Source organism: Lagopus muta, chromosome 2 (assembly GCF_023343835.1).
Source record: "Lagopus muta isolate bLagMut1 chromosome 2, bLagMut1 primary, whole genome shotgun sequence".
In the NCBI taxonomy this organism is placed as follows: domain Eukaryota; kingdom Metazoa; phylum Chordata; class Aves; order Galliformes; family Phasianidae; genus Lagopus; species Lagopus muta.
Genome location: NC_064434.1, coordinates 61954327 through 61982032, shown reverse-complemented (window position 1 = coordinate 61982032; position 27706 = coordinate 61954327). Strand labels below are relative to the sequence as shown.

Genomic DNA, 27706 nt, shown 5'->3' with positions numbered 1-27706 from the left:
ACAAAGAGGAACTATGTATCGGTGACTCCTATTGAAACAGGGAAATCTTGAAGCATTCAAGTGTTCAGTCTCTCTGAGAATTAGACATCTTTGAAATTAAGCAAGTTTGGACACTGCCTTGAGGATCTTGTTCAGTACCTTTTGAGTTTTAAGCTATTTGCATCTTTAAAAGGTGTTCTGGGATGTGAAAACTAAGCAAATCTTGCAAAATAGCGCAAAGCCTTCAAGGTGGCCACCAGGAAAAGTTTGGAGTAGAGGGATGCTTATTTTCTTGGCTAGATTGTGGCAATGGTTCAAGGACAGAAAATTAGGATTCTGAACATACGAATATCTGTATATTGGTGTACTGACTTTGGCTGGGATAGAGTTCATTTTCTTCATAGTAGCTGATATGGTGCTATGTTTTGGATTTGTGGAGGAAACAGTGCTGATAGCACGCTGGTGTTTTAGCTGTTGCAGAACAGTGCTTGCGTAGAGCCGAGAACATCTCTGCTTCTCACATTGTCCTGCCAGTGAGGAGGCTGGGTTTGCACAAGGAGCTGTGTGGGGACAGAACCAGGACAGCTGACGCAAAATGATCCAAAGGGTATTCCATACAACATGGTGTCATGCTGAATGGTAAAACTGAAGGGGGAAATTTTCCAAGGTTTTCATTGCTTTGGGAAATACTGGGCTTTGGTAGACTGATGGTGAGCAATTGCTTTCCTTAACTTTTAATTTTTTTTTCTTCTATTTTCTTATTAACTGGAGCACTGCAAAAGATTGCCAGAGAGGTTGTGAAGTCTCTTTTTATGGAGGTATTGAAGACCCATCTGGGTGCTTGCATGTGTGACCTATTGTAGGGAACCTGTTTTAGCAGGAGCACTGAACTCTTGAATCTCTTGAGGTCCCTTCCAACCCCTGCAATTCTGTGATTCTGTGTGATTTTATTCTTCTGTGTGAAATTCTGTAACTGTGGGACATTGCATTGCTATGCAAGGGAGAGCTACGTTAGTTAAAATCCTTGCTCTCTTTCCCATAAAGCTTCCTCTGCAGCTGCCCATTATGCTTTACTGGTGTACATTTTCAAGCTTTTTGTGTAGTAGCTTTTGATACCTGTTTAGTTAAGCACACAAATAATAAAATGTCCTGCAGGTTATCAGGGAAATGTAAAGGTGGAAAGATTTCTGACTCCAAATTCAGTTAGAGCTATTAGGGATACTGTGGATAAATTCTTCTCTATTTATGATTCATTTTTAAAACATGCATCCCAAGTTGTCAGTTTTTATGTAATTTATACAAAATTCTTGTGAATTGAAGAAATTTACCATATTCTGGAAGAGACATAAAAAATGATCATCTGAGTCATTAAGAAACTATGCATATAAGGCTGCGTAACTGTGTATGTTGTATGTGTAAGGGAATACTTGCATATATATATATATATATATATATATATATATACGTAGAAATGTATTTGTACATATGTATTACATATGCACCTATATTCACCTGGTCTTAAAAAGTGAGATCCTAAGAAAGCTGTTCCCAGTTAAAGGTTTTGAGTGCCAGGTGTCTGGCAGATGTATCTACAGGGTTCCCTGGGCAATGGATGTGAACACTGCTGGGCCTTCTTGGGCATGATGAACTTCACCTTTCATATTTTATCTTCAGAAATCAGCTAACTTTTTCCATCATTTTTGTTTCCAGATTGTGTTGACATTCCCTTCCTCCCTAACCTAATATATCAGACTTTTGATACAAGAATGAGAAACCAGAAAAATAGATGAGGTTTTTCCTATGGATGTTTTGAGGTGAACAGTATGTTGGTTTTCATGACACTCTATGTTCTATGAACTACTAGCATGAGGAAAAAAAAAAATCTGAATAACTAGAGCAACTTGTAACATTTTTATCTAGATTGAAGTAACACATCTTCAGGTACTTGGTCAACAACAGCAGTAACGGACCTAAGTAAAAATTCATACAATAAAATATAACTAACTAAGCATACAGAACAATGTTGACTCTTCATTTTCAAGTTGCAGTTATTATTGTATTTTGCTGCATTTGTTAGTTTACAAAGTTCTTTATGTGTTTTTTTTTTTTCAAATGTTATTTAATAGAAAATACTGAGTGAAATAAAACGTGGATTAATATTTATACTTTGCTTTTAATCACTTATGAAATTAATCTTTTCCTCTTAACAAAATTAAATAATGAGTAATAATGAATTTTCACTTAGGTGGGTCGTATTTTGCCCTGATTTTAATATTCTCTTCAGGACAAAACATGTTACTGGTGTTTTCTCATGATACGAGTTAGAATTTCTATACTTTGAGAGATTATTCCTTTAAATACTATTAAAGAACATTATGATACTGTTTGCTCAAAAGAATTGCCAGACATATTCCTGTAGCTACTCTAGCACAGACATGTAAGATAAAACTTCCGTAGTCTTTGATCACATACATCTCTTTGTTTACTCTGTGCTTATACAGTTTACTAGTAAACAGGAATGTTTCACTGGTCCAAAGTATGACTGAGTCAGAAATCAGAAGTGAGTTAATTCTTCAGGGTTGAAACATCACTGCTTTTATGTGCATAAGCATTTATATGAATTGTGTTATTTCCAGACATCTTACCGATGATTTCTTTTTCCGAAGAAATATTTATTCTATGAGTGGCCTTTAGAAAGGTGTGTTTGTAGTTACAAATGTCTGCTGATTAGGATTTCACATTTATAAGGGTCAAGTTGAGTTGACCAAGTGTTGGCAAGATAACAGATTATCTGGAAAGTTTTAAAAAGTCAGTGTTGCTTTAACCTAGCAGTGCCCCTCCCTGCCTCTCACCCACTGACCCACTGCTCCATATGCTCTGGTTAAATCATGAAGCACATAGAAGCAGACAATTGAGAAATGAGTTTCCTGTAATTAAGTTTCTGTAACTTAGTCCTTGACTTGAGAGTCCCCAGTGAGTGGGCAGATTATTTGCTTTACTGCTGCCTCTTCTGTCAAACCCTTTAGAGTCAACACTTACGTTTATAAATGTCACTGCTTGCTTTGTGCTGTAGGTTTTAAAAAAAAAAACAAAAAAAAAAAAACAAAAAAAAACAAAAAGCAGTACCTGGAAGTTATGGTGGTTCTGTGGTTGCAAAGATATCGGGGTGTGTGTTTTTCAAGAAGGTTGTGTAGCTATCAAGAAGTGGTAGACAAATGAATTAAAACAAGAAATTCCTCCTCAATCCGCATATAGCTGTTTCTTAACTGTTTTCCTACAGCAAAGCTATTATATTCTATTTACAATAGATGCATTTAGAACAATGTGCTATGTCAATACTAGGAAATGGATTGAGTGTATTTCTGTTTTAGCTTGCAAAGGAATTAACGTTTGTTCTGCTCATGTTTGCTGAATGGTCACTTTTCAACTTGTGGCTTAGTTAACACTTTGCATTTAGACTGTGACAGGAGTATCTCACCTCTTGTGCAAATTCCTCCTCTTGCACTTGGAGACAGGCTCCTGTCATTCCCAGCCCTGCTCATAATGGTGTTTGGAGCTGGGCAATTGGTCATCTGCAAAAATTTATGGGAATGCTTGTAGATTTTTAATCTACATTTTCTTTCAGGGGGATGATAGTAGACTTTTCATCATGAACCATTGATCTTAGGGTATAAATTTATTGAATGATATCTTAAGAAAATGCCTCTGATATTAAATGGCCTGTGTAAAAACTAGGTGCTTCAACTTGTGGATTTCAGATTTTTTTTTTTCCTTTTTGTCATGATACCTCTAAATAGCTCCTCATATCAGAGGTAGGATGGGTTGAAAGAAAGCAAATGATGTTTACCTTAGAAGTTATCTGGAAGGCTCATGGGCTCAAAGTTTTTGTGGTGTTAGTCAGATGCCTCCCAAGTAGTAGTTTTATGCAAATACTTAGAAGGTAATTCAGGGGAAATCTTTGAGGTTTCCCCAGTTGTTTTCTCTGGGTGCTTTTCTATGCCTTAAGAAGCAGAAATCTTTGAGAAAGATGTGAGGAAGTTAACCTCCCCCAAACACTTCCTTCTCCATCTTTCTCCCCACCTTCTTTCATTTACCCAGTTGAACCCTCCCTTACTGTCTTTGTGTTTCATGTTAGCATCCTGAAGGAAATTTGTGCTACACCTGTGCTTTATAAACAGGCACTGACAAATCCCAGTGAACAACAGGATGACATCACTGCAAAGCTTCCTATAGTAACAGCAATGTTTTTCCTTGTATTGTGTACCTGATGACACTAGTGGGAGCCTACCAGCTGTTACTGTTATTTGTGGTAACACACATTTAGCTTCATAATCCCTCTGACATATGTTTGCATGCTATTTCGGCTGTCATGTGTGATGTGTTGCGCAGAGAGAACATGCAAGTACAGCCATGTTAGGCTTCAAACTGCCCAATGGATTGTACGTTTAAATGAATAAAGTATCACAACTTATGCCTCTACATTTTGCTAAGAATGATTCCTTCATGGCAGGAGTGACATGAGAAATTCATGTTAGTGGGTGCTGAGTGTTGCCTTCCTGTGCAAAGCTGCAGATGCTTTCACTGAATACATAGCAGTGAAACGGTATATTTATAAAGTTGCTGTTACACTTTGCTATTACTATACCACTTTTCAAGAAACACAAAATTAACTGAGACAATGAAAAATCTCTTATAGGTTTCAGTGATCTAAGTGTGTGTGAAGTCAGAAATAACACGGATACCAACTTTTTACGTGATCTGATACTGATAGGCCAGGGCAGAATGGCTTTAAGCTAAAAGAGGAGAGATTTAGGTTAGATATTAGGTGGAAATTCTTTACTCTGAAGGTGGTGAGGTATAGGTGCAGGCTGTCCAGAGAAGCTGTGGCTGCCCCATCCCTGGAGGTGTTCAGGGTCAGGTTTGATGAGGACCTGGGCGGCCTTATTTGGTGAGGGGCAGCCCTGCCCATGGCAGGGGGAATAAAAATGGATGGGCTTTTTAAGGTCCTCTCTAAGCCAAGTCATTCTGTGATTCAATGAACTGTGGTAATAATGCAGTGTAGGTATGATGGTTTATTGCCTGACTGAGATGGGAGCAAAGACATCAACGTGCTGTTAGATGGCGATTGTATAATTGGCTTACCTGATCCTGTTCCCTAGAATTAGTTTGTTTTTATTCCTTGCTCCTTTCTATGTTTCCTGCAGCTTGTTACTGCCTAACTGAAGGGAAGAAACATCCAGAATAAACAGTGTTTATTGTGAGACTTAAAGAAACCCACTGTGCTGCTACGTGCGCAAGAACTTATGGCCATTGGATAACATTAGATATGTGAGATTCAACACAAAAGGTCATGAGTGTTTATTCAGAAGATGTTAGACTTTGTGTGCTGGCCTGCCAAAGATAGTGTAAATGTAGAAATTCATAGGAGTTGAATCATAGAATCATAGAATCACTAAGGTTGGAAAAGACCTAAAAGATCATCCAGTCCAACCGTTCACCTATTCCCAATAGCTCCCACTAAACCATGTCCCTCAACACAACATCCAGTCTTTCCTTGAACACCCCCAGGGTCGGTGATTCCACCACCTCCCTGGGCAGTTCATTCCAGTGCCTGACCACCCCTTCTGAAAAGTAATACTTCCTCATGTCCAGCCTGAATCTCCCCTGGCGTAGCTTGAAACCATTCCCCCTGGTCCTATCACTAATGACACGAGAGAAGAGGCCGACCCCCAGCTCACTACAACCTCCCTTCAGGAAGTTATAGAGAGCAATGAGGTCTCCCCTGAGCCTCCTCTTCTCCAGGCTGAACATTCCCAGCTCCTTCAGCCTCTCCTCATATGGCCTGTGTTCCAGACCCCTCACCAGCTACGTTGCCCTTCTTTGAACACGTTCTAGGGCCTCAATATCTTTCTTGCAGTGAGGGGCCCAAAACTGGACACAGTACTCGAGATGTGGCCTCACGAGTGCTGAATATAGGGGAACAATCACCTCTCTGCTCCTGCTTGCAACACTGTTTCTGATGCAAGCCAGGATGCCATTGGCCTTCTTGGAAGGAGAATGGCCCTTCATGGAAGGGGAGACCAGAGACATTTCTGGAAAAGAGCTCCAAATAAAAAAGCCACTACAAACCAAGGGAATCCCTTTAGCTGAAAATAGTTAGAAGCTAGAAGAATGCTTGGATTAAACATAAATTTATAGAATGGCTTGAGTTGGAGGGAACATTTAAGATTATCTAGTTCCTGTTCCCTTGCTCTAGGGGACCTCCCTCTAGACCAGGTTGCTCAAAGACCTATCCAGCCTGGCCTTGAATGCTTTCGGGGAGGGGGCATTCACAACCTCACATGCAACCTGTTCCAGTGTCTCAATACCCTCACAGTACAGAATTTCTTCCTAATATCTAGTCTAAATCTACCCTCTTCCAGTTTAAAGCCATTTCCCCTCATCCTGTCTCTACCTGCCCTTATAAAAATTCCCTCCCCAGCTTTCCTGTAGGGCCCCTTCAGGTACTGGAAGGCCCCTATAAGGTCTCCCTGGAGCCTTCTCTTTGCCAGACTGAAGATCTTTTACTCTATCAGCCTGTCTGCACAGGGCAGGCGTTTGCTGTTCTCACTGTCCCCAACAATATAATCTTCGTGTGCTGGGTTATTTTTCCTTAGTTACTATTTGTAGTCTGATTTTTGTAACTTCCTTTAATCCCCTATCCAACAAGTCATACCTTGAAGGAAGACCAAATTTTGGTCTGTATTGTCCAAATATTGTCTGCATGAAGACAATATCTGAAATTCTTAACCCTAGAGGTGGCGAAGACTAGCAAGTTTGAAATCTGATTTAGAATGGCAGAAAAGAAAAGCAAAAGAATAGGGAATTTGGGTTTTGTATTTCAGACTCTGCTAAGTCATTGGGCCATGCTAGATCCTACTTTTATTCTCAGCTGCCAACAGGATGCTATCTGTTTGTGCTCTTCATGCTTCCTGAGCTCAGCGGGATGGAGGGGGAGCAGGCAGCAATGGCTGTAGCAACCTTCATCTCAGGCAATGAAGGGTGATGAGAGACAGACTGTTCTGGGCTTTGTGGAATGATAGATTACAGTGAAGCCTGCTCTTCACCATAAGATGCAGCTGTTGTAATGTCCTGGTTAAGTCACAGACTACAAAGCTTAGCTATTAACTGGTACACTAACTTGTCCTTTGAGTGTCTAGCATTTTCATTGCCACCCTGGTTGGCTGGTGCTTCAGCAAATTCTATTTTTGCTTAATCCTTAGTGTCTGCCTTGCTTACATCTCCAGAATGTGCTGCTGACCCTAGAGAAGCTGTTGTAGGTTTATAGTTCTTTTCATGCTTAAAAAGAGTTGAACTACCATTACAGTTCCCAAAGAAAGACCCTGGATAGAAAATAGACTGTGTTGTCTTTGTTACACTGTAATCATGACTGAATGTGATCTGGACTGAAAATGAAAAAGTCCTGATCCGTGATTTAAAATGTTGGTAGTATACTTCACATCCGCTCTTTCTAGGTCAGGCATGATAGCTATTGCTTCTTTGGGGATTTCTTTATGGGGCGACTTTGTTATCAGTCATTTTTTGTTAAAGCAATTATTTTTTTACTAAATTACACTTCAGCAGTACTTAGAGTACTTATCATGGAAGTTATCTTATAAATTTTGATATAAATTGGTTTCCCTAGCCAGTGTCTTGTTGAGTGGCAACATGAACAAGAGAAAGATCTCCAAACTTCTGTCAGCTACACAGGGTTAATGTCCAGAAAGTGAGTGACAGTAGCAGTTAATCTTCCTGTCAGTGTTTAACACAGTAATAGGATGTAAAATAGATTTAAGTACTCTAAAGTCAGTAGTTTCTTAAATGAAAATCAATTTTAATCCCTCCCAAAGTACAATTGAGATTTCCTCCATATTTTTTCTTCCTTCTTTATTAAACTGACATGCTAGAAATTTGTTTTGCAGTTCACTGATTCCCCAATCCTTAGTCAGCTTTAAAGGATGTTGAAGGATAAAGGGCAACTTATCTTATTAACCTAGAGGGAACTGCAACTCATAACATAAATTAGGTTGTGATGGTTACCTTCTTTCATCTTGAGGTGATTGCAGCCTTAAAACAAAGAGATTCAAGGTGTTAAAAATGCAAGGACATCTTGCTCTTTTAGAATCATGGAATCATAGAATCATTTGAATTGGAATGGACTCTTAAAGGCCATCTAGTCCAAATCCCCTGTAATGATCAGGCAGTGCAAATACCTCCCATGTATTTACTGCTTTACTCTGAAAAACCTTGACAAGATTGCTAGTATCAATTATCACTTAAGAGTTGGTTGGTTGTTGTGTGTCTGTTGTTTTTGTTGGTGTTTTTGTCAGCTTATTACATGTCTGGTAGTGATTTTGGGCTATGCCAGTAACATTAGAAGTGGACTGAGAGGCCTTAAAATATCCTAAATTTAGAGAGATTAACACAAAGGAAATCTCAGTTGTTAGGTTTTGCTTTTTAAATTGGCTCTCCTTAGTTTAATTGAGCTTAAAAAAGGGGAAATTGTTGCTTGCTGACAGACAAGGAAGGGAGCTAGCTTTGATGTTTTATGAGCAATAAAATATTAATAGAAGCTTTTCACATGTTTGAGTGATACCTCAGATTATTGAAGTCAGTTTCTTGAAGAGTCAGCAGGCTGGCAGCCTGATTGCAGCACTGTTGAAATACTTTCTGACCACAGAAGGCAAAGAAGGGTAAAGGTGGGAGATTTGTTCCTGTTGTGCTATTTCCAGGTCCTTTAATGGTCTGGGCAAAAGACTGACTGCATAGGAGGCTTCTAGTCTTGAAATCAAAGCCATAATATGTTCTGGTAACTGCTCTGGGCAGAACATGATGTGAAACTGATTGAATAGTACAAGACATTAATAATTACCGAATCCTTTGAAAATAGCAACTGTTCTTATTTTGGCTTTTTGGAACAGTACTGTAATATTAAATGCCATTATGCTCATCTTGGCAGTGGTCCCCACAACACATTTCACAGAATAGTTCAAAATAGACACAATTATCAGATGCAGTACACAATTTTTTTCTCATGTCCATGAAATGTACACTGTACATCAAATGGTGGAAGAACTAAGAAATAGTTTAAGGTGATAAGAACCTGAATATATCCTCTATCCTAGTGAGGCTGGACTCTCAGAGTTCACTGGGAAAGCCAAGCAATCCAAGTTATTTGGGTTCTGTTATGTCTAGCTTCTGTCAAGATAGTTGTGAGCCACATGGCTCCTCTGAAGTCTGTTTGTAAGAAGGGTTGCTATCAGTTTATACAGTTGTAATTTTCACTGTGTAAAAAATGTTGTGTTGATGGTTAAGTCTTATCTCATGAGAGGGTTTGTCTTTAACAATGAAAAGCAATTTTTAAGAATCATGTAAAGCATGAGGTTAATCATTGGGGAATTTTGCCTAATGTCTGGCCAGGAGACAGCTCTGTTTAGTCATATCCAAAGCAGGCCAACATTACTAAAGATGGGATGTCCTGTCTTGGTGCTTTTTTTTCTTTTTCTTTAATTAAATAGGCAATCAATAGGCAAAAGGAAATCCTTGAGGAAAATAGAACTTTGCTATGACTCTCTGAAAAAGAAAATGGCAGCTTTTCAAGATTTGTCCCTGATTGGAATCCCTATCCACTAAGACAGTCTTGGTTAAGATTAGATTCTAGCCCTAGGAGCTGCCTAGGCATTTCAGATGGAGCACAGAGAGCAACTTCTTTGGGCTTAAAGTACATATACGTACATATAATAAATATAAATCCCTTTTTTTTCTCTCTGATCTTTAGGTGGATTTTGAGGGTTTTTTTGTTGTTATTTGCTTTCTCCCCCTCCCCCCAACATTTAAGTGGTAGTAACAACATGTTTTCAAAGGCTATCTAAAGCCTCATAGGCCCTTTATTTCCAAAGAAGTTACAGCATTAATTAGAGGCACTGGCCTACTCTTCCAGCACCTGGCTCTCAAGTGGGAAACTGAAGGTGCCCAAGGGTTATGTTCTTCTCAGTCTGACCACACAAATGTTTTGTGAGCTGCTAAAATAGGCAAAGTATTGTGAAAGATTAGTTCTATGTCAGCTGTTAGATATGTGAAAGAGGATCTTCTTGAGATTGAGGTCAGTCATAAACTTGTTGCTCAAAAATATTTATGAATAATGTCTGATATTTATTATAAAATCCTATTTTTTACTCAAGTGAAATGTTCAGTGGTTCCAACAGCACAAATGTGTTCCTGTCTTCTGCTACACTGATTTATTTTCATCAAGGATGGGAACTGTGCAAACCTGATAGAGCTTTGACCTTAAGTGAGACCATGTAGTGTCAGGGCTATGCGAGAGTGAACCAAACCCACCAGAATTACCACTCATTTCTGGGTGTAGTGTGTGTTGTCTGTTCATAAAAAGGAGCACACGTAATAAGAGGTTGAGCCTTTGTTTATAGGGCAGGAAATTCTTCCTGTCTGTGCCCTCCTTCGGCTTGATTGCTTTTTATTTTATTTTGTTTTCGTAAGCCCTGATGATGAGAATCTGACTCAGCTTTTTTACATTCTTTTTTTTTTTTTTTTTTCCTTCTTTTTAAGACAGAACTTTTAAATGAAACTTTTTTGTTGTTTTGTTTTCTCATGTCTCTTCTTTTCTTCCCCTTCCTATTTTTGTCTTCCATTCCTCTTTGGTGGTGCATCTAGACCCATGAGGTATTTTCTGGGGCCCCTTCTTTGGCAGGTGGGAAAATCAAAGTTTTGCTGTGGGAAAAAACACACATGCATAGAAACAAACAAAAACCAAAAACACAAGGTGTACTTGCCTTTCAATTTTATGAATTTAAAAGCCCTGGCACTATAGTTGTGACTGAAGTGTATGATACCAAAATTGAAATAGGCTTGCACTTATCTGTGGTGGGAAAATGTCACTGCATTGTTGCTGCTTCTGAATACAGACAAATAAGGTTCTTTTATAAAATTGTCAAAGTTTATAGGTGTATTTACTTTACAGCTACTTTTATAAGCTACCCACACCCTTCTCTGCATGTGAATGAAAGAACTCAAAAGAACACTGATAATGTCATACCAGGAAACCTTTAATGTAAAACACAGAGAATGGACGTGGGGGGGGGGGGGGGGGGGGGGCAAGAAAAAAGCTTGGGAAAAAGTACTACTGAAGGGAATAGATGGAGGGAAAAATGGGTAAACATTTTTGTAAGCTCTGATATGATACTTAATTCCTTGGTTCCATGTCTGAGCCTTTGCAATTCTTTAGAAATTAATGTGAATTAAAAAGCAGGAAAAGCAAAACAAAAATACAAGCAAAAAAACACTGAAAGAAAATCAACAACAACAACAACAAAATAGGTCTTGCAGAGCAGGAAGTACTGTTGTTGATCAAAATAGGTCCCACATAATCCTTTTTTGTTAAATCAGATTCTGGCAAGTTTGCTTAAGTCTGGGTGTATTCAAGCACTACCTGCAGTAACATTTGTTAAGTCATTATCAAAAGATTGTCACTTTTTTTTTTTTTTCTTCTCCTTCTCCCAAATGATATCTTTCAAGTCTTGGATTCAAAGTATTTAATCTGACTTTAATGCATAGTGCTCCTGCACAGCTGACATCCTCTCCTTAAGTTCAAGTTTATTAAGATCTACAAAATCATTACATATGAGGCATTCTATATGTGAAGTGGATTATGTGAATACTTTTGTTTCTAAGTATAAAGCTAAGATTTTAACTGCTTAATGAGTTATGAATCTTTGGAACTTAAAGGCCTGCATTGCAGAACTGGTTTTTTTCACTGTACCATACTTCCTTTCAGAAATAGATTTAGTCTTCAAAGTAAAAACTTGCTCTGGAGAATCAAGCGTGATAAGGATGAATTAATTATGTAGTGAGTTCAGTCATTTCTCTACAAACATGTCTTATGTTTAGCTTCCAAAAGCAAGCGTTGACCAAAGAGATGGTTGTTGCTCTCTGAGAGGAACTTCTGAACTGTTGAAGTTGAATGGCTACTGTCACATCAATAGATTGAATGCTGTTGGATGCCCAAGTTTTAAAAAAAAAAAAAAAAAAAAAAAAAAAAAAAAAAGTTGCCTTTATTTATTTATTTTTACAACAAATCTGCTTGGAACAGCCTATTCTACCCTCCCAGTTAATGCAGATGTTAGGAATTCCTTTCTACTGACATGAACAAATGGCTAATCCAGGTCAGTCAGTACCTTGTAATTAATGCACATTCTTTCTTTCTTCCCTTTTTTTGTTTAGGTAAGAAAAAAAAAGGAGGCAGGAGAGTCCCTTGTTTAAAGCTATTAGCAAGTCCAAAGTGATTTTCAAGGCTATGAATGGAGTTCAGGTTGCAGAATAAACTCATGCAAAACTAATAAATAGGAGGCCTTTTTGTATAAGAAACTTAAATCCAGAGTTGTTCTATTGTTCGTGCATCTCTGCATCTGTCTTGTTTTTCTGCAGGGGTCTCACTCTTTCTTTTGTGACTTCAGGTTGCAGACCAAGTTGTAATGTAAAATGCCAAGATTGCTCTTTATCATTATTTGATGCTGGAATCAGTATACAGTTAGTCTGGTGCTACAAATGTTGTAATATTTGACATGCTGCCTGATTTGCCAACTGTATTTAGCACTGAGTTTAGTCCTACAATTAGAATTGATGCACTGATTTTGGTTAAAGATTCTATAAGAAATTACTTTTTATTTGCCACTTAATATGTGTTATTTTTGAAGGACTGATGAGTGCCGTGGAAGATGAGTGACTGAAGCTGATCAGTGAACCACGAGTTCTGAGAACAACAAAATCTGAAGAAAGTTTCTCTTGAGGCACGCACACACACACACAAGATCTACTTGTTGTCTATCTTGGGTCACTTTCAGCTGGACAGCAGTCTGTTCAAGTCCCTGCTGTCACAATTGCTGGACTATCGTTGCTTACTCAAGGCCCAATCTCCATGTTAGTCATTAGGGATTTAGCTTTTTCTCTTAATGAGCCATGGGATCATTAAGCAGTCTGTCAACCAGTTGAAAACAGCCATCTGTGTATGCTTATCTAGATCCTGTACCATTTCCAGTTTCTAAGACTGCATAGAAGAGTCTGACTTTAGAAGTGCTTTGTTTTGTTGCGTATATCTGTTTGATATTGGGGCCCTGCTGAAAATCATTTATAGTAATTGCATTATTGCACACTGTATTTCCATCCTCCTTTATCCAGTAACAGGCTCCAACGTGAGCAGGGAGACATCTGAGCTGGTGCTGAGTCACAGACAGCGTTGTCACTCAGAGGGCTTAGGTACTGTTTTATGCACATAAATACCGCTGTTCTCTTGTATGATGTTACTTAATATCGCTGTGCCATGTCTTTGTATTGCAATATGTTAATGAAAGCAATCCTACCACTAGTATATATGAAATGTAATCTTAAAGTACTTATACAAGAGAAACTGGCATGTTTGGACTCAGTACTGTAAATTTATTGGAGAAATGCATTTAGGCCAGTACTTAGGCTTAAACAATTTGAGGATTGCATAGTGGCTGATATGATGAAGGTGCTTGTTTGGTTTCTTGTATGATGTCATGTCAACTAAACAGATAAGAGGGAACTAAGGTTCTGTATTCACCTACATCTACTTATCACATAATAGTAATACATATAATAATATTTCAGGAGAAAAGCCAACAGGGAACAGCTATATTATAATTTTTAATCCAATATGTTTGGTCAAACCCGAGCAAACTTTCTTTGGAGCTTTGCAGCTCATTGTCCATGTCAGTTATAAACATTCAATAGGGTAAATAATGCTTTAGTGCTGTGGATTTCAATGCAGAGGCTGAATTTAAGATTCGTATAAAACTTAGTAAAGTGTTCTGCTTTCTGTACGCTGAACAATTGAATTTAACTCCTTGTCCTTCTTTGTTTAGCTAACTTTGTGCTAATGAAACAGAGCTCATAGAATCAAGTGATTAAAAACACACTTTACCTCTGAAATGGATGAGGGGTCGTTCCTTTTTCAGCCAGGGCAACACGATACTTCTAATGCTGTGTTACGTAAGGACATAAAAGACAGCTTTACACAGAGCGATGTGCGTGGCCTGCAGAGAGGAAGTGTTTTCATTGGCTTGAGGGCCAGCCTTTGAAATCTGTGTGTGTATGCTTCCTTGCATGTCATGCTTAAACAAATTCCTGACTTATCTAAGGATCCTCGTAGGAACTCAACTGCCCTATAGGCAGCTCATAAGCAGGAATTTCAACCTGCCGTTCTGGGAGAGTTTCCTCTTATTTTTTTTTTCTTTTTTCTTTTTCCTTCTTCAATACTTAATGTTTTACTCTGCCAACTCTCTTCTCTGTACCCCCCTTCCCAGACCTCATCCTGGGGCAAATAGAAACAGCTGTCAATTTAAATCTATACAGACTACTGACTCTCCACTGCTGTGAGGCTCCTTAATACCTACAGCAGCTGGAGAAAGGTAAGTTCTGAACAGAACATAACACTGAAGATTCAATATAATTAGTAGAAGAAAGGTAGGTGTCATTTCACCAGCAGATTGAACCATCTCAGTTTGGAGGAGTCATTGCGCAAGTGTGTCAAGGAGGTGAAACAACAACAACAACAAAAACTAAAAGAAAAACCTCTGAAAATGCATCTGGAGAGAGGGAAAGACAGGAGACCCTGTTCTTATTGCAGAGGCTGGGAAGTGACATAAAGAAGTGGATTTGCTTGTGAAATATACTACAGATGTATGGGTTTTGGGAATGGGTTCTTCATTCAAAGTCCTAGGATTGTATTTACTGATTATTTGGTACAATTGTTTTCTTCTGGTTAAAATCCTGTGCTCAGCTTAGTTAAGCTGTCATACAATAATTTAATAAAATCTACGGTTATCATCTGTGCTCTTCTTTCTAAAGGGTCTCTTCTTTCTAAAGCAGAGCAAACACCAGCTCTGATTTTAAGGTGTATTCTCAACGACTTCTTTCTTTTTTAACAGTATTTGCTCAGTGGTTGGCATAGTCCTCTTTAAAAGATTTTTCTTTTTTTTTCTTACTTGAGCATGTTCTGTCTGGCTATCATTGATTTTTATCACTCATTCATAGCTGAGAAACTCAACACTGAAGTCAAACACATTTGAGTTTCAGATCCAGACAAGGTTTCTTGTCATTGTGTTTCCATCTTGCTTTGTGCAAACAGGTAGTACTTTTGTTGGCTATTCTGTACAGCAATTGCATTGAAAGCATTTGAAGCCAATTTTTTTTTTTTTTTTTTCAGAGTAAACATTCTGTGGTCAGGAGGGCTTAATTAGTTCAGATACCTTGACTGCCTATGTAATTTCTTATCTTGAAAGCAGTAGCCACTAACAAATCCTTTATTTATGTTGAGCTTTGGAATTTTCCTGAAATGCCTCTTGCCTATTAATGGGAAATGAATAGTCTCTCAGGTAAAGAGTGAGACTGCAGGAAATCAAGTTAACCATGTGTGTTAATGCAGATTTCTCCTTGCCAATGGCTTATTGGATGCTTGTGATTAACTTCAGAAAGTGCTACTGTCATTCTTATTCCTGTGATGTAGTTTGTTACCCTTTGTTGTACCAGTTAAGAAAGGAATCTTGTGTTTACAATGGAAAGACTGAATTTGTTAATCAAATGTCCAGGGCTATGTTTTCAGTACTAAAAAGAAGGGAATTGTTAAACCACAATGGCTGTGATAGCAATCTCAGTGTGAAATTCTAGTGGGCAGGTAGATTTTTTTTTCCTCTAAAGCAAGTTGAGTTCACTGTGTATTCTACATTTCAACCTGAACAAAACAGTAGCTTATTTCCTTTTTACAATGATGGAACTAACTCAAATTTATTCTCTTGGCAGAAAAAGGCATCATTTTATTTTGGTTTTGGTGAATTCTTAGCCCCATTGTAAAATGTTCTTTCTTGTTACAGGAATAAAGGTAATCCTAGAGAATCCTGATAGAATGTCTGAAAAAGAAAATCTGTAAAACCATTATGTTCTATTTCTCAGGTTTCTGGTTTAATAATAGTATATGATTGCACTGACAAGTGGTTAATTCGAGAATATCATGTCATAAGAAGAGAAAAGGAATATGTCAAAAGTTGCTTCTTTCTTCTCTTCATATTGTGAGTGTTAAAGCTTGCGTGTGTTGGACTGGTGTAACTAAAGTATCCTTTAACAACTCTGTCTGCTGTTTTGTTGAGGTCTGACTCCTCACAATAGAGTCGAGTCTTTGTCCTGGTCATCGGATTAAAGAAATGAAAGTCAGGAGAAGAACTGAAGACGTGAGGTGTGCAGTAATGTGGTAGAGAGAGAGAAGAACCAGGCAAGACTGTGCCAGAGGTGTCCATGGAGGGTTCTGTGGATTCAGTGATCTTGTTTGATCATGATGTTATATGAACCCTTGTCTCAGTGACCCATACAGAAATCACCCCACAAATGAAGAATTTCCCTGTAACTTTTGTATCACACAATTTCCTTCCGCTCCTACTGCCATAGCTGGAAATTCAGTTATTCCAAGTGTAATGCTAGGAAACTGGGAAAGCCAGTGTCCCAGAGCAAACCCTTATAACGTGTATCAAGGTTGTTTTTTACAAGTGGTTATCCTATAGCAGAGGTTGTTCAGGGACATTCAGCCCTGATGTGCAAGGTAATACTGGTGTGCAAATTGACAAAAGAACAACTGCTATCATCATCATCAGCTTTGCTGATGGACAGTAGATCTTGACAAGAGCCAAATTGTCAAGAAACACTGCTTTCACATTAAGTGTGTGCAGAAAAAAAGAGATGATCAGATCCAATCTGTCAGTTCAGCTCATTTTAAGCAATGACATGTATTTGCGTAAGAATTAGGGATCAAATTACCTCTGATGTTTCCAGGCAGCTGTTGCCTAGGCTACAGCAGACAGAGGAGTGTAAGTCCAGTGTGACTTTAAACCTGATAAAAGTGTTCATGAATGTTATTTCTGCAATGAGTTTAACTTGTAACGACAATAGAGAGTGTGCCTGTGCAGAGGCATGTAACTCAGAATTTAGGGTGGACTTTTTCAGGCCGACTGGAAAACTTCAACAATCAAACTTTTTTTTCACGGTGCCAATGCACAGTTCTGAATTTAATGCTGATCCCACTGTAAGACTTGAAATGAAAAGAATGAATCAACTCCAGGGGAAATTCAGAAATGTTGCAATTTTCAATATTCAGTGGCTTGTAGAATGGAGTCAGAGATCTTTGTTTTTTTATCAGAAAAAGGGTCATAACCTCATCAGGCATTCCCTCCCTTCCTTGTCGCTCCCTGTAGCTACAGTACACTTAATTGCTTTTGGCTGAAAAAAGCTATGAGGAAGTTGGGGAATATGTTTTATTTAATGATGTTGTCAGTAGTAAGAATGAGTTCTTAACCTAAAATTACAAAGATGTGGGTTATAAGGGTGTATCTACTGCAGTTTTTGTTTCCATTCCTTTAGCTTGTACAGTGCAAACAGTAACAGATACATGGTTAGCATGAAGAAAGTGAAATTTTTGTAGATGTTCAGAACTAGTAACATGCCTGTTTCTTTCCAAAATCAGTGAGCTTCTCTGTGCATTAGCCTGAGGCAGTGTAATAGTGATGACTGTGGATATGTCCCATATAGAGCATAAAGTAGTTTCAGTATATTAGCTAGATGTGTGTTAACAATAACCCGTTAAATGATATGACACATTTCCAGTAAATATAACGAGTAAATAAAAAATGCAAGATCTAACTTAGCGTTTGACCTTTTTATTTAAGACAACAAGAAAAACAAAACCAAACTTTTTAACCTTTCCTGCTGTGATAGTATGTTTATATTCTGTATTAAGACTGCACTAATAATCTGTCATCAAATCAGCACTAAACATGGAATATACTCAAGCAAAGATGGTGGGGATGTAGTAGACCTTTGGCTTCTGTAAGCTGAGTGATGTTGAAAGAGCTGCATGCTTTGTAGGATGATGCAGACTGCTACAGAGCTGTGATATAATGCCTGTCTAAGCAAGTATAATGTCTGTGCCATGTAACTGTGGTGGAAGAACTTTTAATCTAAAAATATTTATATTGCTGCTGTATTAATGGACATATAACTATTAAGTGAATGCATGTTAGATATGTTTAATATTGAAGTGAGGACCTCTGCTTGAGAAGAAGAGTGAGATTTCTCTGACCTTTACTCTCTGCTCACAGGAACAAAGCTAAGCGCCTGCAATAAAGATGAAAGTGCCATTGCAGTTTGCTGAATTGGGGGAGATATCAATACTTGAACATAAGGGCCAAATCAAAGGTTGTTAAAAATAGGTGCAACTCAGAACTGGGTCAGGCTCACCTGACAAAGGTGGTTTACTTTCTGATGCATGCAGCTGAAATTCTCTTTCCTCCAAATTTTTCAAGTGTATTAGAAAGGGCCCTGACACACCTTGCATGACTTCTGTTTGAACAAATGCGATACAAAATCTCCAAATACTTGATTTCAGGTTACAGTAACAAAAGGAGCAAATGTGCTCCTGGTCAGCCAGGAGATGAGACCACAAACCCTGTCTGTACTTGTGATTGGGAAGATGCGCTACCTGAGGAACAGAGCTGGGAGACAATTAAATTGGTCTCCTGTATGTCTGTACAGCAGCTAAGAATGTTATCACTGAGTTACTTTATTTTTCTTTTTTGATCAAAGTCAAGTGTAGGACTGAGAAGTTAGAGCTATGCTGGCAGAGAGACACAAGTGCCTCTTTTGCTTTTTCCCCTTTACCATCCCTCCTCCTTTTCCCCCGTATCCAGCCTAAAAAGCTCCAATCAGTTCTTTGATACTTGGAATTGTGAAAACGTACCAAGCAGTCCAGACCTGCCAGCGCTAATTAAACTTCTGCATTGGACAGCCTTTTTTTAATTTAAAATTGAGCTTGTAAGGAATATCTGAAGTAGTAATTACCATTATCTTTCTGGGGATCCTGCCTCACTTCATACTTCAATGCTGTTTCTGTGGAGTAAATTTTATCTTGTCTTTAAATCACATATCCCTCAAATACAAAGAAAAGGGTTAACGGAAAACCTGAATTAGTTAGTCCTTTGCCATTTGCAACTTCTCTGTTGCAAACTTTGGTCATCATTCCTGAGAACATGGATAGATAATTTCTTTGAAACTGAAATAAGTTACTGTTCTCATCCACTGAAGTGTTTGTCTAGATTTGTGTGATATATTTTAATAAATGCAGGGAAGTGTGTAGCTGGTGATGTTCATGACCATTATGGTTAGTTCACTGTATTTTCTAGGAGTTTTCTTTTGATTTTACTCTATAGCATGCATGGAATGATATGACTGCTGTCTGAGAAACATTTATAGAGCAATAACTTGTAGTAATAATTTAGCATAATTCAGTATGCATACTGTCCTTCACTACAGATGCAATTTATCTTTTAATGGTAGGGCAATTTTGTGTGATGTTTTGACCCTATGAATATTTTACTCAGGTACGTGTTATGCTACCAAGAATATAAGCCATGGCAAACATGATCAGTGACCGTGGCCAGTACGAGGTGCTTTAAGGAAGTGGCGATTGTACTGGTTGATGTGCAGTGAATGCCTGACATATGAATGCCTGACTTATGCTCCTAGGACCTAAATTCATATGTATGCTAAAGCTTTAATTCTACCTAATAGAAAAATCAGTTTTGATTATGACCATGCATGCAGTAAATGTCATTGGATGGATACATGGTCTATATAGTTTTTATTAGCTTAATAACTAGCGCTATCTCTATGGGAAACTGATATGTTGCTACAAACTTGAGTTTGCTTTCCTAGCAATGAGTTTTATCCACCTTTTGGATTTCTGTTCACCTTGTCATAAGAGTCTCTCTTGATTTCCTCCCTTCATTTATACTTTGCTTTAATAACATTTAACTTTGCTCCAGATTGAAGCTCATATTTAAATGTGACTGCTGTTCATAAGAATGCTTTTGTTTAAAACAACCTTTTTCCTTGTTCTAATACTGTCTTTCTTTTATCAAGCTGTGCAGTAGATACATTTTATTTTCCTCTTATTTCTACTCTTTCTAAAGTCTTTCAAGCTTTCAGCTTTGGCTTTGAAAAAATAGTTCTTTTTAAAATAATAACTAAACTGAAAAACAACACCCCATTCCTCCATTGCTGTGTTGGAAAAAGTAGAAGATACACTAGTCATACATACCCTGGGGAAAGGACTTAGGGTAGTACATCTTAATCTGTTTTAACTAGAGATATGTGGTTCCGTGGCTTTGGTCCTACTTGGTAACTTCAGTACCTTAACTATGTCTCCAGAAGAGAGAAGAAAGGAGCTGCTGAATATGCCAGTATGCTCATGCACTGAAAATGGGAGATCTTTTTAATTCTTAAGTTTGTGTAGTTTATTTATTATCCAACTAATGTAGTTATTCTTTTGTAAACAAAAAAATACTTTTTTTGTCCCATTTCACTTGACAAGATTATTACAGTGTAGGTTAGCAATGCGGTGTGTGGGCAGGAGGGATGCTGCTATTTTAGGAAAATCTTTTCCATCAGTCTGCTATGTAGTCTGTAGGGGAGTTTAAGTCCTAACCGTAGTACAAATTATGTTCCAAACAGCATTTCCTGGACAGCTTATGGAAAGCAATTCTGGAGGATTTCCACATTCATATAACTAAAAGATATCACTCAGAATGTTTACAGCTTTCTACAACTGGAGCACTAAACTAGCCATGGAAAGAGCACTCAACTCTGTGAGGATGCTGCAGAGCAGCAGGCATTGAAGAAAAACTTTTCCAGAAGAAGTTATTTATTTTTTTTTAAAGCTGACTTCTCTTGGAGGCCTGCAGTGAATGCAGATGTCCATCTGTGTGGAATCAAAATTGTAGTTTTAAAATTAGGATGAGAGGATGACTTTTAGCTATCTTGTGCTAGCCTTGTGCTGAACATCTCCCAGAGAGTAACCTGTTTCACTGCTTCGTAAGTGCAGAGGAAATCCTTGGGGGTGGGTTACTCTGCAGACAATATTTCTAAAATGTTTGAAAACTGCAGTAGCTAATTACCTTCTGGAAGACAGATAAATATTTGTTGGGCAAAGTCTGAATTATGGTGTTTTAGACATGCGCCTTTGGTGAAAATGAATCTGTGTACTGTAGGACAACTTTTCGGATAAGAGTTTTCTCTTCTGCTATTTCATCTTTCTCAACTTTGCTTGCTTACCCCAGAAGTTTTTAATGCTGCTTCCAGTAGACTTCAAAAGCAGAGCATGTATTATTAGAAATTACCTGATTTTTAAAAAAATGCATATAACTTTTTTTTTTTTTTTTTAATTGTCATCATGGGCCAACCATGTAGATGTTGCAAAGTACAGAAAACACTTAGTAACTGTTGAGTAATGTAAAATCAGAAGCTTACTGTGGTATGTCATCTGATCTCTAAGGCAATTGTGATTTCCAAGAATTAAGTAGCAAAGAAAACAGCCATAGCATTATCTTATTGTTTTATGCCAAAAGTTCTGAGGAGGATTTTTCAGAAGTTGGTTGCTGGTTGCAGCACAGCTGACATATCAGTTGCTTCGGCTTTCGCAGCTTGTTCATGTATCTTAGGACTTCTAAGTGATGCAACAAATTACTACCTGAGTGGCAAATATTAACTGCTAAGGGACTGTTTTGGTCATTGTAGTAGTTGCATAGCTGTATAAGAATCAAACCCCCAAAACTTGGGGCATGCAGCCCTGGAGACATCTGTGCTTGTATAGCTCCAGTGTGGTGTCTTTATTTTCCCAGGCATTTCCAAACACTTTGCTGCGGTGACAGAAAGAACAGCCTTTTCTCTTGTTAGCTTCTGGGCATCTTTCAGACAAGGTGAGGGTGCACATGCAGTTACAGTTGAGAAAAAACCTGCTGTAAGTGGACACCGAGCTGTGTGCCCACCAGCCCATGGGTGCTGTTTTGAGAGAAGCGGCTAGGTGTATGTGCTCAGGGAGACAAACTCAAGTGGGGTTTAATGTGGATTTAAAGTAGCTATGGAGCAGATTACTGAGTCTGAACTGGTTCAAATATTAAGAACCTGAATATGTTTTCCTCACAGTCTGTGATATCCTCATACTAGCATTGACATCTCTTGCAAGGATTTTGACTGGTATGTGAAACAGGTAGATATTTTATTATGGTCTATGTAAAAGAGAGATTACTTTGGAAAATAATTTTCATCTTTAAAAGAGATACAATTTCTGTGCCTTTAAAGTAGAGGGGAAAAAAAAAGGCAGCAGATGGGAAATGCATTGTGATCGTTCGCTTCATGGATTAATCTCCTGAATGACAAGTAAATATTTGTAGAAGTATGCTAACTGTGTATAATTTGCTTTTCACTATACTTACGAATATACTTAGATCATGTTTGCTGGTAAGGTCAAGATACCTTGTGTGTTTCTCAACCACATCCACGGGTTTCAGAATGGTCTAGACAGTATGAGTCCGGGTAATGTAATCTTGGATAGCTTTTCAGATTCATCTATTTTTAAATTGTCGTGCTTTCCACTATGCTAAATTCTTGCTAACCTTTGATATCACCTGGTGGAGGATGGGAAGGAAACATTCAAAAGAAGAGTCTTAGAAAATCCCTTTTCTCCACACTGGCTTGAAAGGTAACTTGCCTTGTTAATCTTGTTTGGGTTCAAAAGATGGAAGTAGGGGAAAAATTATTTCACATCATTCATGAAAGGCAAACATTAATAGCAAAGTATCAAATATATAGGAGTGTTTCAAATTTGATACAACCTGCATAACAGATACCAGGCTCAAAAATGCTTGTGGTCCTTGCTGAGCAACCTTTATTTTATTGCATGATTTATTTCTAATATACTCTGCTATTTTTATAATACTTTGTTATATTGGGTATTGAATATAAGGGATTTTGCTTTATATTCGTAGTTTATATACTAAATTATATATTTATTAAGATTTTTTCGTCCTTCTTAGACACTGTCTAGTTTCACAGATCGGTGGTATTCCTTCATGCAGGGGCTTACTTTTTGCTAGATTAATTTCACCCCTTCCATTATTTCCATTTTAAATCAACACTAGATATTTGATTCATTCTTGTAATCTGGAGAGTAGGGATTGTCAGCTATTTTTGTGCAGCTGGAGAAAATCTATTTGTTCATTTCTTAACCTTTTGACACATCTGTTTTTACAGCTCTGTCTGTTTTTGCTGGGGAGTTGAAGTACAGAGTAACCACTGCAGAAGGAAACATCTTTTGTTATGATCAGTGTGTAAACTGAGCCTAATGCAACTGTGAGTTAGCATGCATATGGTTTACATACACATGAAAACCCCCAAATGAAGTCCTTCTTTCATGTGTCTTTTTTTTGCTGAATTTTTATTTGTTGATTAAAAAGTGATTTTTAAAAGAAGTTTTATTCATGTATGCTAGATGTTTGACCATAAAAATTAATTAAATAACAATAAAGGCTAAAACTTTTTGTGACTTTACAATAAAGACTCAACTAAGTTAAGACCATTCTTCCTTCTGTTCATGGCTACAAGTCAGGCAAGTCTGAGGAGTAACGACAACAGATTTTCATGTAAAGACATTAAAATACCCTTACTATCTTAATAAACAAATTCAGAAGTTAAAAATATTCATAGAATATTTTTTAAAGTTCATAGAATATTCATAGAATAATTTTAAAAGTTCTATGTGCTGTTTTCTAATGCTATGTTGTCTTTAACCCTGAGCTCGAGTCCTAAATCACTGGTGTATGTAGTTGGTGAAGAAAGAAGAAATTTATCATTCATATCAGGGTATTATATTTACCAAGTCTTTAGGCTTCAGCAACTTCATGCCAATCCTGCTTCTATTGCACTTGAGAAGCATAAAGTTATAAAAAATGACTTGAGCTTTTTAGTATCTTTCCAGTAAAATGGAGCATTGTAACAGCATGGTGAAACAACAGGTTGAGGTTTTTATCCTTCTCCCTTCTATTGCAGAATAAACATGTATCATTTGGCAGCAGAATGCGTTATCAATATTTGTTGCCCACCAGGTAAATACATGTATGAAGTTGATTTTTTTTTCTCCTATCATAAAAAATGAGTGTGTTGCAATGCTGTAAAATGTAAATCTGATTACATATCATAGCTGAGGAGCAGATAAGGTCTATCTGCTGGGGCAAAAGTGTCCAAATTGACATAATCCCATTCCTGGCTGTGGGTTTGCTGGTGACTAGCTGGCTGTGCTAAAGGAGAGCCACTCTTGTGCTAGATCTAGAGCAATAGTTGAAGCTGCAGCATTAATTCTGGCCTGCTGTGATGGATTTCGTGAGGCAAAAGTTTGAGCACTGCCTTGTATCTAAATTCGTTTGTTATGTAAATTAGAAAGTCTTGTAGCAACAGGGGAAGGAGAGAGAACAACCTCATACAGTGGAGCTTTCTTTTGTGGTAACAAAGTGGATCATAGCCTCTTTAGGTTTCTGTCTAATGAGGGTTATGGATAGTGGTGTTTCTGAAAGTAGATATGAAAAAGTATGGCAGATGGAAGTTGAGGTATACAATATGTTCTTCATGGAAGTAGCTATTTAATTTATTGTTTTGTAGTCTACTGAAGTCGGTATGTTGCAGTTGTTTTCACTAGCTGAATATCTAGCTGTTCTTTAAAGGTACCATGCTCCATCATCTTCCCCTTGCCTGAAGTCCTGAGTGCTTTGTATTGACAAGGGACATCAAATTTGGAAACTATAAGCAAAGGGCAGTTCTGAAAATATGGCCCTGAACACCTTGATGAGATGTAGAAGCCTACACAAGAGCACAGTCCAAGTTACAAGGCTAACTGCAGTGCTAAGATATTGTTATGCATAACCTCTGCCTTCACTATGATGCTTTACTCCTATTTCTAAAAATTATATTAAATTATTCCATGCAGTAAGTATCAGTTTTCCGTTCAGAAATGCATGTAACCAAGTTGTGATATCAGATAATCTGGAAAAGCACAAATGATAACTTTTTTGTTTTTTGTTGTTTTTCATTTTTTATTATTTTTCATCTAACCAAATTCATGAAATAGAGGCTTTGCTGAAGTAAGGTTTTACACTCTTGCGTCAGGTCATGAGTTCTGATGACAGAAAAGAGTAACTCATTCACATTCAGACTTCAAGAAATAAACGTGTAAAGGAAATGTGCCAAATCCATTCCATTTTTATGTTGAGTTAGAATAGAATTGCTTTTTCAGGAATCGTTTATTTAATTTTAAACCTTTAGATATAAACAGTAACAGGATATCAAGTGAACTTTTTGATGGCCTAGCACCACATGATTGATATATTAAATCCCAGAGACAAAGAACAGTTTAGTGAGTAAATAATTACTCTCCTGAGCAACTGATATCTAGTTAGTATAGGAGGCATAACTTATTTAATAATGGTGGGATGGTATTTCCAGTTTATGATTCAATACAAGAAACGTTTCCTTAAAAATCATATGGGAAAAATCCATGGCTGAGCACTTCGGAAATCTGAAAACCCCAGTGTGCAGCATGCATATCTGTTTCATTCCACTGTGGCAACTCCAAAGATTTATATTTTCTAAAAATGAATATACTGCAGATGAGGATGTGGAGTTGCCTAGTGAATTACTTTTATTTAAACTAACACTGTAAATTATCACTTTCCACACCCAGTTGGTAATGCGGGATCAGTGGAGGGGGCAAGAGGGAGTATTAAAGATTCCTAACTGCCCCAGTATATATAGAGAGTAACTAGTCTCAATACAGAAGTGCCAGTATCAGTGATACGTTCTTAAACCAACTACGCTAATTTGAGAAGAGGAAACTAAACATAACAAATAAAGAAATGTCAATTCTAGGGGAAGATGGTGGGCCCCAGTCTAACACACTCAGGGCATACTCCATAATTGTTTTCCTCTTCGCTAATATTGATTATTGAGTCCTTTATTTTAAATATGCTTCTTGCTATCTCTAGATGTGAGAGACAAAGTGCTGACATGGTGAGACTTGAAATTTGAAATATCCTTTTCAGAGTGTAGAGAAGCTGATAACAAAATCCCGGCAAGAACTCTGGCAAATCCCAATTATATTTGCCTTGCTTCCATCCCTAGATATGTCGTGCTAGCATGTGACTGCTAAGAAAATCAATAAAAAAGAAAACCACAACTTGAAATCCTGTAAATTGACAATGATGACAGGTTAAGAGGACAAAGTGGATAGGACTTCCGGAGGATGCTTTCATCCTCACATATTCTTGCCTATGCAGTGTTCTTATAAGACACTTATTAGCAGATGCAAAAATATTAACCATAGATTGTACCAAGCACAAGGAGTTTTCCTGAGTGTTCTCCTAATACAGAAAGACCCTTCTTCCTTACACGTGGATAAATTATAAAGAAAACAGGTATAGCAAAATAAGCATACATTTAACGTTGTGATTAAACTAAGTTAGATTTGGAGACCCTTGTGGTAAACAGAATGCCATGCTTTTAGGAACAAAGTTTATGTCAATGCCTTCCCTCAAGTCCTAAAAATGGGTTTATGTTGTTGCACATTGAAAGGCAAAAGGGAATATTGAAGTTGAAATCCCTTCTTGGTATTTCCAGTGGAACTGTGCTGTTCTTGTTGAGAGGTGCTTTTTTTGCAGCTGTCATCAAATCATGATGTCATGATTTGAATCTCAGAGTCATCAAATTCTGCCATTGAGATCTCTTACCAGTAGAGACCCATTGACACCTTCCTTTCCATTTGTTAGCATACATATGAATGTCATGGTTTAGCCATGAGCCTCTTCCAGTTTTTCTTGTTGCATTTTTTTGAGCTGCAGTCAGTTGTAACAGTTGCCCTACAAAAGGCAGCAATGTGGCCTGAGTGGATTTGACTCTTCTCAGTACATGATATTTAGGCCTTCAGCACTAGAAACCTTTGACATTGTTTTCAAAGAATTCTGCTCTGATTTCATTGGAGGGGAATGTTTCTCCCAGATTGTTTTTATAACCTTCAAAATATTTTGCAATAAATTTGTAACTGGCAGGGTGTGTGCATAGTTTGAAAGTTTAAAATATTTCAATTCTTCTGGTTTAAGTTATGAAGAACATGTATTCATTGAAAAAATCAACAGAGTGGGTATTCTAGTATCTTTTGGTGTTCTGTAAAGTGATGCTGCTCAGTTGCTACAGGGGCCTGGTTTACTCTCCTCACACTACTTGCCTTGAAGAATATCACCAATTCTATCGCTTACAGGATGTAAGATAAATGCTTCTGATTGCAGAAGCAAGTATATCTGATATCATCTGTAGCTGTTTATAGAAATCATAAAATAAGAAAAATGGCATGGAGGAGAACCATTATACCTTTTCACTGAGTTAGATCAGGCTGCCCAGAGCCCTATCCAATCTGGCCTTGAATGTCTCCAGGCATAGGACACCCAGAGCACCCTCTGAGTGAAGAATATCCCCTTAACAACTATCTAATATCTCCTATCTTTTAATTTAAAACTATTCCTACTTGTTCTATCACTGTCTCCCTGCTGAAAGGTATTAGTAAAGAGTTACGTTTGATCATCTGTTTATGTTCTGTTGCTGATCAAAATTTACAATTCTTTTGCCAAAATCTTTGTTAATGCAACACTGTAGTTGCTACATAATTTCTGAATGCCTGTAAAAGTGAGGTGTTTCTTACTAAAATCCTGCCTATGTAAGGAATGTATCATGCAAAAGG

The 27706-nt window shown here is 37.6% G+C and overlaps 1 protein-coding gene across 5 annotated transcripts in view; it reads left to right on the top strand.

The window, feature by feature from the left end:
- Window positions 1–27706, top strand: part of PLEKHG1 (pleckstrin homology and RhoGEF domain containing G1) — a 125446-nt gene that overhangs the window by 34920 nt on the left and 62820 nt on the right. The window contains exon 1 of one of the 5 annotated variants that reach the window (XM_048936141.1): window positions 24007–24032. The exons of the other annotated variants lie outside the window; for them this stretch is intronic. The gene's annotated coding sequence lies outside the window, so the exon portion shown is untranslated. Of the gene's footprint in view, window positions 1–24006; window positions 24033–27706 lie in introns of those variants that run through there. 5 annotated transcript variants of the gene reach the window in all.